We start from the raw sequence: 6000 nt of genomic DNA, 5'->3' as shown, positions 1-6000 counted from the left end.
AGCAATCATCCACGTATGATCCATTTTGCATCGTATGATTTTCACCTCATTTAACACCTGATTTACTTAACAAAAGACACATCTCAATAGGTGGTCCAGGTAAGTCATGACATTGCACAAGTGAGGGGGGGGCTTTCCTCTTTTGTTCTCTATCGTTCCTCAAGCAAGGGGGGAGGCCGATGACATCACGGATTCCCATCAGTACTTTATTGTATTTATATAGGGATATCGCTTTTCAATGGTAAAAGTTCAAAAATTGCTGGAGGACGTCTTTAAGTGCTGTGTCTCTCTCACATCTCTCTGTCCCTATTAGTATTCATATAGAGCCATATTCCTGTGAAGTGTGTTTTCCTTTCACTTTGTTATTTCATGATAAATGGGAGGCAAAGTACAAAACATATTGAAGCTGCCCGACCATTCGCTCGCTGCTTATTTTCACACGATTACACTGTGACAGCTCCTCACATTCCACAAATGCACAGGGGTAGATTTTCCTTCCTTGAGAAGGCTTTGATTTAAACCTTAATAAATGCAATCGCCTTAATTTATCTCAGGGGCTCTTTAAGATGACAGCCTGAAAACAATTAACACCTTTTCTCCAACATGTCTTGCTTTTCCTTCTGGCGTAAGGAGCAATAATATTTGTTTTTGCCTGCAGTGTCATGGGTCACATCAACTCGATGAGAGTTTACTTCTCTGGCAAACGGGGGTTTCAACACCTAGTGTGCGTGGTGAGGAACCAGCTTGACAAGGCAGTGTTATTTTAAGAATGTATACTCCCTGCTTTGGGAGAGATGGTGCTTTTTTTATGTGTCTTGGAGCAATTCCCAGGCCTCTGAGGCTGCCTGCCTGCTTGATATAAATCATGTGCAGGGAAAACGGCTCTCTGCACAGCGTACAGGCAATGAGATGATGTATACACGGGACATTAAGGAATAGTTTTTCAATGACTCCACTCATGCAATCTAGCTGGCGTTGAAACAAGTTGAATGTTCCTTGTCAATGTCTTATCGTTTCTATGCTGCTGATGCGTAGTATCAAAATGTACATTGTATGTTTTACAACGTTGCATTTGGGAGTTGTTATTTCATTGCAGATTTAAATCACATAGTAATTGAAAGAGTATTTTTCTTCACTATCTATAACTGAAACCATAAGCCTCTGGAGAGAGAGAGACCACTGTCCACCCGTTTGTTTTATTTAAACAAATATTATGAAACCATTTTTTATTTTTTATAAACAGCGCCAGTGGTTGGTTTTGTATGCGGACCCACAATCTATCCTTTATCAGTGTTTCAATCAATGTACAGTATGCCTCAGCCACTCGATCTCTCTCTTGTCGGAGGCCAAAAAGGGGATTTTGATAAGACCTCTATATTTTATTCACATGCTTTTAACAGGCGAGTGTAAGCCAAGAGCCTGGTTTTCATAATGAGGTGCTCATAACAGCTCTAATAATCATTGTGGAGTTGACAATAGGAGGGTTAGCCTAGAGCTCAAAGCCCAGAGCCAGGGGATGTACAGGAGGATCCTGGGAGGTTTAGACTACTCTTTCTCTCTCTTTCTCTCTCACACTTTCCCTCTTTCTATTTTTTATTATCTTGCTCTCGCTTTCTTTCAGGGGCGGACTGGGACCAGAAATCGGCCTTGGCATTTTAAACACACCGGCCAATTTTTTTCCTTGATGCCCCCCGATTATTAGCCAGATAATTCTCATTTTGCACAAAAGAAAACAAGTTAGACAGGCCCACTGGGCTAAAAATGGACCAGCCCATCTGGTATTTGCCAGCCCTTTTGTGGGCATCTATTGTCATGCCATCTGCACTCTGCTTTTCTCCCATGGTTTTTGTAGCTGGAGAGGATAGACCCATGGACATGAAGCGTAGCATGATGTTGCATTTTGGTCGTTGCATGCGAGAGCATTTTTGGCATTGCTCTCCATCCCATGGGAGAAGAGACAAAGCCACGGACTGACAGGGCTCTTAAATGTCTCGCTATGAAGAGTGAATAGTCCTTTTTCATCTCTTTCATTCTTTGTGGTGTGTATATTACTTGTGATTTTTTCCTCTGATGGTACTGTCTATTCTTCAAAAACATGTATTATTTTTTACAAGCTATTGATTTAATTTAGGCCACTGGGGTATAATCTTTGCTTACTAAATTGACTGTCAATTAAATTCTGATGTCATTGCCACAACTTGTACTGTTTAATGTTATGCATTATTATCCATAGTCTCATTGGATTTACAATAGACAAATTATTATTTTATTTTTAGACAAATTATTTTTTCACCACTTATCTGCCATTTCTCTTAGCTGGACCGTGGCACAGACCTGTTTTATCATGCATGTCACACAGGAAGCGTTTGTCCTTGAAAGCCTCTTCTTTCCCTTCATTTTCCACATTAACTGTTAATGACTCCAGATGTTTGGACCTTTTTCGCGTTCCTTTTTATTCAGCTAAATTGTTAATTTAATCTGGCCATAAAAGAGCAGCTGCTTTTTGGGGACCAGAACAGTGTGTCAGTGTCAGGATGGAGAGACCAACAGGATAGCAGGATGAGAGGGGTTGTCCTGGGTCCCACATGACGTCAGCAGCTGGCTTTATCCTGCTCTTTAATTGCCTTTAAAGTCTCTCCATTCCTTTCTCTTTATTCCCTGATATTCCCCTCATCCTATACCTGTGCCGCTACACTACTGTTATGAATCTGCATGACGCAGGTTTAGGGTTATTTGCAAAAAGCAAATGGCTGACTGAAGCCATGCTCACAACCCTATTTGACGGCTGCTCTTCACAGTCAAAGTGTGTGTGTGTGTCTGTCTGTGTGTGTGTGTGTGTGTGTGTGCGGCGACAGGGGAGTTATCATTCCCGCCCCAGCTTTTTCATCCGCGATAAGAGGACTGATACACGTCTTTAAATGCACAGGAGCTCTCCCATGGGGTTAGGTCCCAGTGCTCCACGGTTGTTCCTACCCAGATGTGCGCTAAGAATAAGGCCCTTATTTATCGTTCTCCAGTTTATTTTTGTAACAGCTCTGGAATGTGCGCCTTCTGCCTGTTTGTGTTGAAAATAAAAAACGTAAGCGTCAGTAAACGCTGCAGCAACTGATGATAAAGAAGCTGCAGCCTGTTCAGAGCATGACTGGGACTGGGAGTGAGACAGCAGCCTCCGTAAGGCCCTGTGCTGTGTGGCCATGCTGTGATGTCTTATGGCACTCCCTGCTGTGGCGCTAAAGATGGAGGACGTTTCATGTGTCCTTTCACCGTTCCCTTGTTCCCTCTCCTGCATGAACAATGACAGGCTGAGCCGCAGGCTGAGCCAGACAGTGGCGAGCACACACTGTTGTTTACCCCCTAGGAATGAACGCTGCCTCTCTTGTGGGGGGCAGAGGAATGGCAACAGTTTAGACAAAGGATTTTGAAGGGAAAAGGAACATTTAATGTGATTGTTGTGAAGCCAGTTCAAACAATCTATAAAGGAAGCATCAGATCAGATTTTGTCCAGTGCTGGGGCGAGACGTTGGCAGCATGCCCAGCGGACAGAAAATTATCTGCTGGGCAGTGTGCCCGCCCACTTAGGGTGGTGACCCTCCCAGCTCACACAGGCTCTGTTAGGCCTGCTAGAACCACCACAGTGTACACAGTGAATATGGCCCATGTCACAGTGCATCATCATACCTGGTAGACCTATGCTGTTCCATCACAAGGACAGGCAGCTCTGTAGATCCCATCACTATGACAGGAAGTGACTGGCCAGGACTGAACATCACGTCGACTCGGCTATTTGTCAAGTTCCCTGAACGTTCCCTGAGCGTTAATGAAGCGGACCTGTTTACACGGCTGAATTTCCCATGGCTGATCATCATCTGCGGTCACGGACGCTCTCCATCTTCTTCTCCCACTTTATAGTTTAGCAAAACAAAAAAGAACAAATAAAACAATCCAAATTTCCCATTATTCTTTTTTCATATGGATCCAATTAGTTTAAATACTGTGAAACCATGTGAGTGAGTGAGTTCTGTTTTCCTTCTATTTCCTTTTGAAATACAATGTCCTTTGTTCATTGATTTAGTTCTAATTTTACATATCCATGCCCACGACTTGGTTCTCAGGTTTGTAATCGCTCTGTTGGCCTGGATATCTTTCCCCCTCTCTGCTGTTTTATTTCGGGTTGTTATTTTTGGCTACCACTCAGACCAAAGTCAGACCTTAGGTCCTTTTCCCAAGCGATATACATGTCATACACCCACATGCCATACATAATTTGACCCTGCCCCACATGCAAGCGTACTTCCACCACGGCGTCTTTCCCAGAAAAAAATTATATCTTAAATAAACAAATAGGAAAAAGGTTCATGCCTGTTACATAGAAATCTGTGTGTTTTATGTGTGATTTTGTAAGTGGAACGCCATTTCCTACAATGTCTTGATAATCTGTCTTTTATAAATTCCTTCATCTCCATTGTATAAGGACACCAGAAAATGTATCTCTCTTTATACTGTAAACTACAATGATTGATCATTTATAACTATCATTATTATTTCAAATTATACATATATTCAAAATAAAGCTATAAAACATTTCATATGATTATAGTAGTGACTGGTAAAAGAACTCACCGCTTGATTAGATTTATCCATTCTCTTGTTTCTTTCTATCTTTCATGTTTTATCTGGAGACATCATCCCAAATGTTGGGGTCACAGTGCCACCTAGTGGAGAGACAGCATACACAGAATATCACATTTGCATACATTAAAGGATTGTGTCTTGATCAGGGTGAACTGTGGGCAAACATGTCCAGTCAATATTGACCAATCACTGTTCAGACAATAATTTGAAATGCAATTCAAATGCAATTGTGTCATCATCAGTAATCCCCACAATGAGTGTTGGTAGCCGACCGAATCAGAATTGCTTGTACACCCAATCCGTAGCCCATACCCCCGTACAGACTTTTGTGGATCTGAACCGCATAAGATAGCTGTAAACAATAAGGTAATCATTTTACTTAGCCTATCAGAGGACAAGCTGGAGCTATCTTTTCATTAAGTTCTTAAGTTGTAGAGGCTAGGGGTCAATTTGGCATTGAGTGCCAGATTCACTTTGAAAATATTTAGTCTTGTGCCATGCATTTCTGAACTATTCTTCAGTGGGTTTCCATGTAGACCAATAAAAAGCTTTTAATATATGTGAATGAAAGAGGTTACAATTTAATATTCATTTATTAATACACCGGTAGACCCTATTTCCTAATAAGTTCCACATCGTTCCACTTCCTTGTTAAAACAAATCCCTCCAAACCCACCAGATGAGGTCTTGAGGAGAAACAGTGAAAGCTGAGGAATAGTGAAGGATGACGGGGGCGTGACAGGAGAGTGGCGTTTTCAACTCATGCCTGATCGCATTGACAGAACTCAGCACTTCTTTTGGCAGCCCACTAACTAAGTGCATCTGTTTACTACTTATAGCCCATCCCCGTGGCCTCAACACTCCTGAATACTTTATTAGGAAGCCAGAAACAGGTTCGTAAAGAAGGGCCTGTCAATCTCTGCCACTCCTCTGAGTCAAAATGATTAAATTGCTTCTGAATGTTCTGATTTCATCTGCAGGCCTGACAGTCCGTGGGCTGTTTCTTCATTGGCCATGCAGTTTTGATGGGTTGGGGGCTCCCTCGGCACAGCGCAGATAGGGACAGTAAGTGCTGTCTTATGTCATGCATTGTTTTCACTAAAATCTTTCATCTGTTTTTAGAGCGTTGTAATTATTTTTGTCTATGTGTGTAAGGACGAGAGCTACTCCTGCGGTTGAAGTGGGTCCCCGACCATGTAAACGTTCTCCTTCAGAGTCAGAAGCAGACGGTCTCCTGAAAAATGGGCTGGGGATCGGAGCTGACACCAGGAAACCTGCACGGCTGTCTCCTGTCCATCACTGAGACAGGCATGATAGAATCAGGATGACAAAGTGTGACTGTGCTGATGTGGATCGGGTCAGGCCTCA

This window comes from Coregonus clupeaformis, chromosome 9 (genome assembly GCF_020615455.1).
Source record: "Coregonus clupeaformis isolate EN_2021a chromosome 9, ASM2061545v1, whole genome shotgun sequence".
Classification (NCBI taxonomy): Eukaryota; Metazoa; Chordata; class Actinopteri; order Salmoniformes; family Salmonidae; genus Coregonus; species Coregonus clupeaformis.
The sequence above is the reverse complement of the archived record's forward strand: the minus strand, read 5'-3'. Positions refer to the sequence as shown.